The sequence below is a fragment of the Gorilla gorilla genome, chromosome 2, assembly GCF_029281585.2.
Source record: "Gorilla gorilla gorilla isolate KB3781 chromosome 2, NHGRI_mGorGor1-v2.1_pri, whole genome shotgun sequence".
NCBI lineage: Eukaryota > Metazoa > Chordata > Mammalia > Primates > Hominidae > Gorilla > Gorilla gorilla.
Window position 1 is genome coordinate 183616116 of NC_086017.1, and position 14298 is coordinate 183630413.

The following is a 14298-nucleotide window of genomic DNA, read 5'->3' on the forward strand; positions in this document are numbered from 1 at the left end:
CAAGCAACTAACACCAATTCTGACAAATGGAAACAGAAAAATGACTTTATCAAAAGGATATGGGGTTGTTTGAATCTTGGTGGGGGCTGAGGTTGCTATAAACATAGATTTGGAGCTGTCAAATCCAGAATCACCAAAACCTATCCACACAGTCACTCTGGTAGCAATATAATTGCTTCCACCACAGGATACACACATCACAGGTGCAACACTGGTGCCACCTACACTAGACATCAGAGGCTGCTCCTAGAACCAGTGACACTGCTGTTTCTGGAAACTGAATACAGTAGTCAGTGGACAAAACCCCCAGAACAGAATCTGCTCAGTGCCTTCTTCTGTTTCATAATTCATGAGCTTCATAATTCATCACTAGCTTCTGTTTCGTGTGTGTTTATGTACCTGATTGGCAGAGTCTAGGTCATGTCACACCCTAGCTTCAAGGGAGGATGAGAAGGTGAGTATCTGACATTTTCAGTTTATCAGATGAGAAGTGAGCTCTGCCTTGCAAGTTGGGAAAATTTCAACACTGGAAGGAAGTTGCATGCTGGTTAGTCAAAGCAAAAGCTAAATGCCACAGCCAGAAGGGATGTTATCAGCTCAAACCACAAGGGACCTTTTCAGCTCATTGATAACTGTCAGGGTAACAGTCTGTTGCTACACAGCAGGCATACAAACCTGGCAGTCCTAGAGCAAAAGTTCCCTCATGCACTTTTCCAGTTAACCCCCTCCAGGTAATTACTTTTTGGCTTTTTTTCCTCCTTAATATAATGTTTTTGAGATTTATCCCTATTTTGCATGCATCAGTAGTTTGTTCTCTTTTATTAGTAAGTAGTATTCCATAATTTATTTGTCCCTTCTATTGATGAGCTTTAGGGTTGTTTTCAGTTTTTGATAATTATGAATAAAGTAATGTTGAATGTTTTTGTAAAGTTTTTATGCACAAAAGCTTTTTATAAAGTAAGTGTTGAAGAATAGAATTTCTGGTCACAGTGTAGATGTTTAACTTTTTAAAAAACTGCTGGCCAGGTGTGGTGGCTCATGCCTGTAATCCCAGCACTTTGGGAGGCTGAGGTGGGCATATCACCTGAGGTCAGGAGTTTGAGACCAGCCTGGCCAACATGGTGAAACTCTGTCTCTACTAAAAATACAAAAAAATTAGCTGGGCATGGTGGTGCTTGCCTGTAGTCCCAGCTACACGGGAGGCTGAGATATGAGAATTGCTTGAACCCTGGATGTGGAAGTTACAGTGAGCCAAGGTCTCATCACTGCACTCCAGCCTGGGCAACAGAACTAGACTCCATCTCAATTAAAAAATAAAAAATAAAAGGCCAGGTGTGGTGGCTCACGCCTGTAATCCCAGCACTTTGGGAGGCTGAGGCAGGCAGATCACAAGGTCAGGAGATCGAGACCATCCTGGCTAACACGGTGAAACCCCATCTCCACTAAAAATACAAAAAATTAGCTGGGCGTGGTGGCGAGCGCCTGTAGTCCCAGCTACTTGGGAGGCTGAGGCAGGAGAATAGCTTGAAACCGGAAGGTGGAGGTTGCAGTGAGCCAAGATCACACCACTGCACTCCAGCCTGGGCTACAGGCTGGGTGACAGAGCGAGACTCCGTCTCAAAAACAAACAAAAAAAATCTGCCAACAGTTTTTCAAAGAGGTTGTAACATTTTACACTCTAATAAATAATCTGTGTATTTTGATTGCCCACACATCCTCACCAACACTTGATATTGGCAGTTTAAAAAAAATCACAGCCACTCGCAATCTCAGCTCACTGCAACCTCCACCTCCCAGGTTCAAGCGATTCTCCTGCCTCAGCCTCCTGAGTAGCTAGGATTGCAGGCACCCACCACCATGCTTGGCTAATTTTTGTATTTTTAGTAGAGATGGGGTTTCACCATGTTGGCCAGGCTGGTCTCAAACTCCTGACCTCAAGTGATTCACCCGCTTTGGCCTGCCGAAGTGCTGAGATGACAGGTGTGAGCCACTGCACCTGGTCATGTTCTGCAAATTTTAAAGACAAATTCTATCAAATTACAGAAGTCATAGTTTCTACTTTATGTAAAATATTCCTGCACATTTTACATAAAGTTGACATGTAAAATGTCAGCTTTAAAGTGGAGAAGAGAAGATCTGAAGTAATGAAGACTCTTAATTTAGTGAAAAAAATTGGATAGAAGTCAAGATTTTGGACACGAAAGAGGGTGACAATGGAGATATGTATATTTTCCAAATTCACCACTGTCTCTAAAGGAATTGCAAATAAAAGACTGGAAACAAGCCAAAACATTGAAATTGTAAGTACTTATTCCCGTGCTGGTTGTAAATTGATAACTTTAACTCTGATATTGTTTGAAATGTGTATGTTTAATCTTTCCATCCACGGTGAAAAGGAACGTCTTCCAAGAGTGGTGGATAAGGGGACAGGAGATGTATTCTGATCTTGAAATCATGTGACAATGTTTCCAAAACATATATTGCTTGAACATATGTCTTCTAAGCAAATGTTATAAAATACTTAATTGGGGACATGAAATTTCCATTAATAAATATAGGAAGCGTCTTTCTGAACAACAGCAACAACAAAAAATCATACCCATTGTAGTGGATGTGAAGTGGTGGCTCATTATGGTTTATTTTATTTCCCTAATGACTAATGATTCTTCGTGATTTGTTTATTCATGTATTTTTGTCGTTGGGCTTTTCAAATTTTTATTGTTGATTTATAAGAGCTTTAAAATATATGTAAGCAGTAAGTCTTCACTTGCGTCATTCATAAGTTCTTGCAAACTGCAACTTTAAGTGAGACAACGTACCGTATAACAAAACTAATTTTACTATAGGCTAATTGACATAAACAAGGCAAATTCCTGTGGTATACAGTATGTTGTTTCACTTAAGGTTACAGTTTACAAGAACCTGTTGACAACGTTAATGAAGACTTATTGTATTGTATTGTTAATTTTCTGTCTTGATTGTCTGATATTGTCAGTGGGGTGTTAAAGTCTCCCACTGTTATTATGTGGGAGTCTAAGTCTCTTTGAAGGTATCTAAGTACTTGCTTTATGAATCTGGGTGCTCCTGTGGTGGGTGCATATATATTTAAGACAGTTAGGTGTTCTTGTTGAATTGAACCCTTTACCATTATGTAATGCCCTTCTTTGTCTTTTTTGATCTTTGTTGGTTTCAGTCTCTTTTGTCTGAAACTAGGATTGCAACCCTAGTGTTTTTCTCTTTTCCATTTGCTTGGCTCTGTGCCTGCCAAGGCTCTGACTGCAATGGTGGTCTGGCACGGTGGGGGGCACAGCAGAGTGCACTCCTGTTGCAACAGTGGCAGGGCAGGGTGCATACACACAGGAGTACAGGTGGGGCAAGGAAGGCAAAACCCACTCATACACGCACAAACTGGCAAAGTGATGTGGGGTTTTGCCATCGACCTGGGGGAAGCTGCAGTCTGGGAAGGGAGTGGGCAGGCTGGTGCATGGCCATGAGGGCCACCCCGCTGGAGCTCTCCACCAATCAGACATGATCCACCAGCTATGATGTGGGCCCCTGGGGTACCCAAGGCTGCCTTGCAAGCAGGTGTAGCCAGGCTGGGGCCCTAGAAGAGGCCAGCAGACCAAGGGGTCCTCGGGTTAAACCCACCCTGTCTGATAGGCAAGACCGTCCTTCAGAATTCAGGTCCAACAGTTCCACTAGAGCTAAAGTCTCCTATGGGAGCAAGTCAAGCACAGGGAGATGGGCTTCTCTGGCCATCCTCCGCTACAGATGCTCCTGTACCAAATTGTCTTGGCTCCACTTCAGCTCGTGTGCTGCCCCTACCACTTCTCTAAGCAGCTCTCCTGCCAACTTGAGTGTCCCTGATGGCCGAGGGGTCTCCTCCTGTCAGGATTCCAGAGGCCTATGGCAAAAGCAGATTGCTTTTTGCCAGTTCAACTCATGCATTCCCCTGAAGTCATTGGGCTTCATAACATGAAGCCTATTTTATAGTAAAATGTTGAATATCTCATGTAACACATATTGCTAGTTTGGGAAAAGATCAAAATTGAAAGTTTGAAATACATCAAAATTGCAATAATTTCACACCATCATAAAGTTGAAAAATCATTAGGTGTAACTAATCATTGTGATTTGGAGACTATACTTGATACTGTGTAACGGGTCATTGATGTCTCATTCTTTCCGCACCCCCAGCCCCATCAATTTTCTTCTCTCTAGTCCAGTATGTGTATCTTTGTTACTGTCTTGTCCTCAATACTACAAAATATTTCTTCTGCATTATTTAATTTTCCATAATTTCCATTTGATGAATGTGTTATTTCAATATTGTTTGTCTCACTTTTAGGGTTTCCATCTGGTTCTTTTTCAGAATTTCACACCTTTCCTGAGGTTCCCCATTCCTTCACTATTTATAACCATTTTTTCCTACTGACTTAAAAAATATGTTTGTAATTGTTTTAAAGTTCTCGTCTACTAATTCCAATATCTATGTCACTAATGGCTCTTTAATTATTAACTTTATTATAAATTTAATATGGGTCTTATTTTCCTGTTTCTTCCCATTCTAGTAATTTTTGGTTATATACCAGACAGCACAAATTATACATTATATAAACTGTGGATTATGTAATCTTCCTCTGAAGATGATTGAGTTTTTTCCTGACGGGCAGTTAAATTACAGGTGGATCACCTTGATCCCACGGAAACTTGGTTTTAGGTTTTGCTATAGCAAGTCTATTTTGTTTTCCCTTAGTTCTAGGGAATAGCTGTTAGTCCTGGGCTTTGGTACTTACTTTCAATACCTGGCCCTCCTGGGGTTTTAGTAAAGACGAAGGAATTTACTGAGTCTTCTAACTTGGTAAGATTTGAACTCCAAACTCAGTCTTCCCTTGTACTGAGTAGTTGCTAAAATCCTTGCTCATCTCTTCAGGTTTTCAGAGTTGCTTTCCACTGGTCTCCCTGGAGTCTTGCTATGTGCATGGATAGTTTAGGATTCAGCCAAGCCTTTGAGGGAAATTTGTATTCAGGTTTCAGAGCTCACTTCTCTGGGGCTCCCTTCTTTCTGGGATTTTCTCTTCAATTTTAAGCTGCTGGTATAATAATCCCCAAAACTATTCTTAGATTCCTCAGTCCAATAAAACTGCTGTTTTCTTTCTTTTACATTTTATGAATCTTTCTTTCTTCAACTTTTGTTTTAAGTTCTGGGGTACATGTGCAGGATGTGCAGGTTTGTTACATAGGTAAATAAAACAGCTGTTTTCTGCTTGAACTCTATTCCCCTGCATTTTGCACACTGGAGAGTTCCCTCACGGGAAAGCCAGTTAGATATCATATCTTACCCAGTGTGTTTCCCTTATTTCAAGGCTTGTGTCTCTTCTAGTTTCTGCTTGCTTTTGTTTGCTCATCAGTGCCTTGAAACAGTTGTTTTTAGAAAATATTTTCCCCCAAATTTAGAATTGTTATCAGCAGAGAAGTAGTTCAATACTATCTACTCAGCCATTATCAAAAGTCAGAAGTCCAACCTTACCTTACTCTTTTTTTTTTTTTTTTTTTTGAGACGGAGCCTCGCTCTGTCACCCAGGCTGGAGTGCAGTGGCGCAATCTCGGCTCACTGCAAGCTCTGCCTCCTGGTTCACGCCGTTCTCCTGCCTCAGCCTCCCGAGTAGCTGAGATTACAGGCGCCCGCCACCACGCCTGGCTAATTTTTTGTATTTTTAGTAGAGACAGGGTTTCATCAGGTTAGCCAGGATGGTCTCGATCTCCTGACCTCATGATCCATCTGCCTCAGCCTCCCAAAGTGCTGGGATTACAGGCGTGAGCCACCATGCCCGGCCCAATCCTACCTTACTCTTAAGACTGAGGAAAAAATTCCTCAGACATCTCCAGAAAATTCTCCTAATGGCCCATGTGCTAGACTTGGGTCACGGGGTGGATCCCTCACGGCACGGTGCTGTCCTTGCAATAGTGAGTGAGTTCTCCTGAGATCTGGTTGTTTAAACGTGTGTGGCACTCCCCCCACCCTACTCTCTCTCTTGCTCCCACTCTGGCCATGTGATGTGTCTGCTCCCACTTCACCTTCTCCCATGAGTAAAAGCTCCCTGAGGCCTCCCCAGAAGCCAAGCAGATGCCAGCCTGTACCGCCTGCAGAACTGTGAGCCAATTCAACCTCTTTTCTTTATAAATTACCCAGTCTCAAGTAGTTCTTTATAACAATTGGAGAACAGTCCACTATAGTAATGCATGTCAGAAGGAGATCTTACTAGCTGTGTGCTCTTGGCCCGGCCAGTTGACTTCTCTGATCCCAAGTTTCTCTTCCATCTAGTAGGGATTCTAACAGCTCAGGTGGCTTTCTGAGTAGGCCTGAAGATGCAAATGAAGCAGGAGTAAAGTTTCCTTCCCTTTCTCCAGGCCTTCTGCAATCAGCACTTGAGCCCAGAGGGCTGTTAGGTTCAGCCAGGAAATGGTAAAGAAGGATCAGGATGTTTACCTGCTGGGAGTAGAGAGAAAGTTAACAGGTGTAACTTGTTTGGGCAAACACTTTCGTATCATTCTTTCCACACCAGTAGAGTACACAACTATTCTTCTTTCAACCACTTTGCTCCTTGTTCCTTTGTTTTCAAATAACCTATGACAGTATTGCATTTACATTTTATTATAAGTTGGACTCCCCCACAGGACTGCCCCCCAATAGGTAGAGGCCCATCTTACTGTCTTTGTTGCCAATGCTAGGAGTTTCTGGCACTTAATAAGCAGTAGGTGTACAGGAGGGAGGTAAGCATGAGAGGATGCTGACAGGGCTTCCTGGAGGAGGTAGTTTTGGACTACAGGCCCTGACACTGAAGAGCAGGCCTGAAATGTCTGAGTCAGGGAATGGCAATGGTACCAGAGAGGGTGAGGAGTTTCATCCCATTTGGCAGTTCAGCCTACAACAGTTCCTGGAGACCAAAACTGCTCGCCTGGACATGTCAGAGGCAAATCTAGGGGAGGATCTAATGCTAGTAGGGTGTTTTTTACGGTGAGTGATGTGCATATCAGTGTGAGAAAGGAAGTCTGGGGCTAGCTGACTTCTCGATAAGTAAATCGCTGCCCTGAATCGTTTTGTGTCTTATGCTGTCACAAGAAGGGCAGAACATAGTCTTAGAGCCTGTCAGACAGGGAGAAACACTGGTAGGCAGAGAGAGAACTTTTGCTTTTGCATTTATTTCAGTAATTCAGTATCTCAGTATTAAGAGGGTGCTTAGCAAATTTTTGTAAAATTTGTAAATTCACAAATGCCTCTTCCAAGTTTCTGTAAGTTTTGCAACCTTTCTTCCTTCCTTGGGAAAGAAGACTCAATTCTGGGTCTCCTGTGGGAGCCTCCTGTCCCCATACCCTCTTGTCTTCGCAGGACATTCATAGGTAGAATTTTAACTAAAAAGGCAACCAAAATGACAAGTTCTGTTTGACTTTCAAACTAACAAAGATACAGAGGTTAAAAGGTAGAATCCGTTGTGGGAGGAGTCCTACACACAGTGAGTTTAGGCTCATTTCCAGGCAATTATTGTTTGAAACTCAATTGTTTGAAAGAAGAAATCTAACTTAATCAATCTACAAGCAAGCAGATTAATTTTCCTTCTTCCCTACTAAAGTAAACATCTCTTCCTGTAGTACAAAGCACCACCCTTGAAACCACCTTTGCGAAATTATGACTGAGACAGTGAAAGAGATTTGACTTAACTGACTCCATCTTGCTTCTAACCTCCAAGCTGTCCTTGTTCATTCCTGGGCATAGGCTGAACTAACTTTGGGAGAAGCTTAGTTTATAGTTTAAACAAAGGCAGTCACAGCCCTTCCCCAAAGCACTTTTCCAAAAGACCTCCTTCCAGAGCCAGGGGACTGCTCTAGATTGCCTTCGTAGGATGAACATTAGCCACAAGATTAGAAATTATAGTTTAGGAGGCTACAAGATTCTGACTTTCCCTAAATTGCTTCTAAGATCAGTGCTTGAGATATTTTGCAGACCCTGAACTTGATGGACCAGCTGGCCCCACCCAGATCAATAAGCTGGCTCATCTGATCTTGTGGCCCCCGCTCAGGAACTGAGTGAGCACAAGAAGACAGCTCCAACTCCCTATGATTTCATCTCTGACCAATCAGCACTCCTGGCTCACTGGCTTCCCCACACCCACCAAGTTATCCTTAAAAGCTCTGCTCCCTGAATGCTCAGGGAGACTGATTTGAGAAATAATAAAACTCCGGTCTCCCCCACAGCCAGTTCTGCGTGAGTCACTCTTTCTCTATTGCAATTCCCCTGTCTTCATGAATTGGCTCTGTCTAGGCAGCGGGCAAAGTGAACCCTCTGGGTGGTTACACCCTTGGGCTGCAGGATATTTTCCTATGAAGAAATGTGAGAAAAAAATAATTTTGAAGGGTTGCTGTATCTAGACACTTTGTTGGTTGGTGCCTCAAAAGCTTTAGTCACTCCTGCTGAATACAGAGGAAAATAGGGCATCCCTTCCTTCCCAAACACCTACTGTTTACTAAGCCAGGAAATAAGAAGACATGATCTGTTTTCACCTCTATTGTCTAACTAACGAAGGTCACTATGTCTGATGGGAACTAAAGCAAATCATTCTGACAGTTACACTCGGGGAAATTCAGGCTAATATTTTTTGTTTTTCCGTTGACTTATTTGGGTTGCTGTTTTTTTTCCTTTGGGTATGGTAGGCATTTTATTGTTTCCCAGAGGTTTCTTCCTCTTTTTTTTTTTTTTTTTTCCTTTTCTGCACACTATCTGGATATTTCTTGCCAAGTAGCTCTACTGGAGTCAGTTTCTCTGTCATCAGATCAGTCTCTGCTACTTGCCTACTAGAATCATTTAGCAAGAGATGATGCAAATAACTTACATGGAAAGATGGGAGGGGAAATGACCAGAAAATAATGACTATGCATTGAAAATTCTTTATTTTCAAAAGTGAATTTAACTAACAGATCCTAACAGTTCTCTACTTAGAAGAAATTCAACAACTTTAGCTTTTGTTTCTCAAAGACTTCGGATGTATGAAGTCAGGTTAACAGCACCTAAATCATGTCCAATATCTGCATGACTGGCAGTCAATCTGTGTTTTTTTATAGTAGGGTCTTATAGCTGGTGAAGAAGTTAGCACAGTGTTTTACAGCTTAGAAGAGAATGGCCTGTTTGATGCCTTAACTATTAGTCTAGCCTGGTAACCAGGTTCCTCCCTGGGTTAGTGACCTACTGAGCCATCAATTCTTGGAAGGCGTATGGGGTAGTGATAAAACTCATGGGCTTTGGATCAAGAGGGGCTGGATTTGATTCTGGGCTCTGTGGTTATTTTCTCTGTGACTTCTTTCTGCTACCGTTTTCTTATCTGTGAAGTGGGAATAATACTAATGTTTATGTTATAGAGTTGTATGGGCGAGGCGTGGTGGTTCATACCTGTAATCCCAGCACTTTGGGAAGCCGAGGCAGGCAGATCACGAGGTCAGGAGTTCAAGACCAGCCTGGCCAATATGGTGAAACCCTGTCTCTACTAAAAATACAAAAATTAGCTGGGCATGGTGGCGCATGCCTGTAGCCCCAGTTGACTTGGGAGGCTGAGGCAGAAGAATTGCTTGAACCCAGGAGGCAGAGGTTGCAGTGAGCCAAGATTGCACCACTACTCTCCAGCCTAGGTGACAGAGCCAAACTCCGTCTCAAAAAAAAAAAAAAAAGAGTTATATGGAGGTTCAGTAAGACAATGCAAGAAACTGGGTTAACACAATACCTGACACTAACGAGGGCTCAGCACTAGTTAGCTGCTTTTAGTAGTGCCAACTTACCGATTAGGCACAGTAGGCAAAGTGCCTGAGGCCCATGAAACTTTATGAGTTGATAAAAAATGTTTTAATTTTAATTTTTTAAAAAATCAGATAAAAAATGAATAATGAGTGTATAATAAGTAATCCAACCTGGGTTATATTTTTTTTTTACCAATGCAGTCATAAAATATAATTGTTAACATATTTTATGGAAGAAGGGACTCAGACAAAAGGGCCTGGGGCCCATGAAACTCATAATTGTGGATCTCACTGTTAGCAATCATGACTGTGGTAGTATTAATCGCAGAATCCTCAACAATAATAGTAGAGTGAAAAAACAAAATGTCAAGATTGTAACTGAGTTATTTACTGATCTAGTTGTAGTTAATCTCTTGATAAAAGAAGTTGGAGTAGGTTTGTGTAATAGTTGAGTATGATGTTTATTACTTTTCAGCCATCCCTTTAATAATAGATGAATGAGTACCTTTAAAAAGAACCATGTTGTTTTTCAATACTACTGGACTATAACGAACATATCATCAATGCAGAAAATACAGTAATTGTAAAATCAAATAGTTTTAGGTTTAGCGGTGAAATAGCTCTAGGTATCATTAATTTTTTTTTTCTTTTGGCAGTATCAACATTGTGTTGATACTGAAGAATGCATTTTCTGGAAAGACAGGGATAATCAATTTTCTCCCAGATTCAATGGGAGAAAATCATACTCAATATGAACTGTATATTGAGAAGTTAAACATGCCAAGTTTTTACCATATTTTGTTTTCACTAATACATATGTAAATCTTAATTTATTTTTAAAAGACACAAAATGCCTATATTTTATCCACATTATTCTTAGAATTGATCATGTCCGCTTTAACAAATTTCTATTTTAATAAAAATTGGATTTCATAAAACTACACATTTTATAAAACAAAAATAATTCTTGCTAAACCAGCAATAAAGAAACATATTTGTTTAGAAAGTATATTTCCAACTGAACGAATTAGCTTGTCTCTCCATTGACCAAAGACAGAGTTAGAGGTGTTGTTAAGATCCTTTCTTTTTTTGTTTTTGTTTTTTTTTGAGATGGAGTTTTGCTCTTGTCCCCCAGGCTGGAGTGCAATGGCACGATCTCGGCTCACTGCAACCTCTGCCTCCCAGGTTCAAGCGATTCTCCTGCCTCAGCCTCCCGAGTAGCTGGGATTACAGGCACACGCCACCATACCCAGCTTGTTTTTGTATTTTTAGTAGAGACAAGGTTTCACCGTGTTGGCCAGGCTGGTCTCGAACTTCTGACCTCAAGTAACCCGCCCGCCTCAGCCTTCCAAAGTGCTGGGATTACATGTGTGGGCCACTGTGCCTGGCCAGGATCCTTTCTAAACTTGTTGAATTTTGGCCAGGTGTGGTGACTCACTCCTCTAATTCCAGCACTTTGCGAGGCAGAGGCGGGCAGATCACCTGAGGTTAGGAATTCCAGACCAGCCTGGCCAACATGGTGAAATCCTGTCTCTACTAAAAATACAAAAATTAGCTGGATGTGGTGGTGCACACATGTAATCCCAGGTACTTGGAAGTCTGAAGCAGGAGAATCACTTGAACCGGGGAGGCAGGGGTTGCAGTGAGCTAAGATCATGCCACTACACTTCAGCCTGGGCAACAGAGCAAGACTCTGTCTCAAAGAAAATAAAAATAAAAATAAATAAACTTACTGAGTTCAATTTTAGAGCTTGGCTAAATGACAAAGGAAGAGGATAAAGGAAAGGAACAAAGAAAGACCAGGCCATAGCTTTAATCTCTGTGATCAGACAGCAGTGTTGTGGCAGGGTGTTGGAGAGGGGATGAACTTGGTATTAATAATATTTGTAATTTGCAATTTTCCCCCAAAATGTCTTTGGTTGATTATTTCATTTAAGGTAACATTTTGACTTCAAAATAGTTTACATCAACAGTATTTGTCAGTCTAGATTTAATCAACAGTTTTAAATAATTGGCTGGATTCTCAACCTTGGATCTTTTCCTAGAAAAATGTTTCCTTCCACATAGTGAACCTGATTTTGAAAAAAAGATATGGGAGATTATTTCTCCAGATAAGAGAGTCTTCTGGGAATCAAGTGTTTTTCCATAATATTATGTGAAATAACTAGGTAAGACATCTGAGTAGAATATAAGGAGTGAGAGTTACAGAATATAAGAAGGCAGAGTTCCTTGCTGGGCTAGAACTGTGCTGACAGCTCTCTGGTATAATTTATTAGCTGCTTTTAGTAACAAACAAATTATCACTGGAAACATAGCTGTGTGCTACATATTATAAATAACTAATACTTTTGAATGCTCACTAAGTGCCAGGCACTCTTCTAAGCCTTGCATGAGTATTATAACTTTTTATGTCACAGCAACCCCATGAGGTCACATTACCCTCATTTTTATTGGTGAAGAAATGTAATTGTCCTATGACATTAAACTACAAATTGGTGGCCTGAGAGTTTCAAGCAGTGTGACCCCAGAACCCATAATACTCGAGGTGGGTCCATGGTCCAGCAGTCTCTGCTGCACCTGGGAGCCTGTTATAAATGCAGGTTCTCAGGGCCCCCAGATCTCCTGGGTCAGCATCTGCATTTTGTTTTATGTAGTTATGTATTTTATTATTATTATTATTATTATTATTATTATTATTATTATTATTATTATTTTGAGACTGAGTCTCGCTCTGTCACCCAGACTGAAGTGCAGTGGTGCGATCTCAGCTCATTGCAATCTCCGCCTCCTGGGTTCAAGCGATTCTCCTGCCTCAGCCTCCCGAGTAGCCGGGACTACACCCGAGTGCCACCACGCCAGGCTAATTTTTGTATTTTTTAGTACAGACAGGGTTTCACCATGTTGGCCAGGCTGGTCTCGAATTCCTGACCTCAGGTGATCCGACTGCCTCGGCCTCCCAAAGTGCTGGGATTACAGGCATGAGCCACTGCCTCTGACAGCATTTGTATTTTAATAAGATTTCAGGGGATTCACCTGCACAGCAAAGGTTGAGAAGCTCTGGTGCACTCTCTCCCTTTCTGATTGCATGAACCTGGGCAAGGCATTTAACTTCTCTAAACCTCAGGTTCTTGTCTCTGTAAAACAGGGATAATAATGCAGACTTAGAGATTTGTTGTGATGATAACATGAAACTACGTTGTGAAGAATGCGGTACTTAGAGACTACTTGATGGCTGCCCGATGTAATGGTGCTTACACATCACCCAGACTTCAGAAATATTCAATGATAGTATCCAGAGAACTTGAAAACGTTCCTACCCCAAAGACACTTTCCACTGCTGAACAGTTGAGTGACTTAATGTTTGCAGAGACTCTTTCTTTTTTAACGTTTGAATATTCAGTAGCAACTTCTGGCTCCAAGTTTAATGCCTTTCTACTATATTGAGTTTCTTATTTTGTTCCTTTTAAAATTGTTTTTTTCCCCATAGTATTTTGTTTATTACTGAAGGAAAAAAAATCAGCAGGAAGTTCAGTGTGGCTTAAATAAGGCCAGATACTTAGCTTTTAACATTCCTACTACACTCCAAAAGTCATTACTACAAATTACCGGTTGAATCCATCCTGAGGAAAAACAAAACTAGAAAAAATAATTTAAACATTCTTCCAAACCACACATTTATGAGTATTACCATATTTTAGATGCTTGAAAGGCATTAATTCTCCATTAAGGGAAAAGCATTTTGCTATTGGCAACATAAAAACTCAGCTTTAAAATTTGAAAGCTCTACTGTTTTGGATTCACGGTTGAGCAGTATTTTTGTCCTTATAATAACGACTGCAAAGTGCTTTATACTCACCTTCTTTCAAGTAAATCTACAGAAAATCCGATTGTTTCCAATGTTTGTAATGCAAAATTATTTTTGTACTTATAAAATACATCATGCCTATAGAAGATAATATAAAACATATATATGTATAATAAAGTGATAATTATAAAGCCATGAAACTAACACCTAGGTTGTAATTAGAACCTTGGTCTAGTACAAGGTCTATTACCTTTGTCCAGTCACTTGGACACTCCCTGTGTGCCCATTGCCCCCAGAGTGAATTGCTATCTTGACTTTTATTGTGATATTTAATTTCTTGCTTTTTAAAAAATAGTTTTACCAACTGAATTCTGTGTAAATAGAATCATATGATAAATATTCTTTTATGACTTGCTTCTTTCACTCAACTTTATTATTCGTACAATTCATTCAAGTTGATGTATAACGCTGTAGTTTGTTATAATTTTCACTGCTCTTCTATACTCCATTGTAGAAGTATTCCACTATCCATCCACTCAACTGTTAATGGGCTTTTAGGAAGTTTCTCAATTTTTGAATAGTCGGTCGGTATTGTGAACATTCTTATATATGTCTCCTGATGCACATAAACATTTACCTGTGTTGTAGATTTTGTTCATGTCATTTTACTGGGAGAAGTTTCCACAAGCTAGCACCAATTTGTCGTCTTT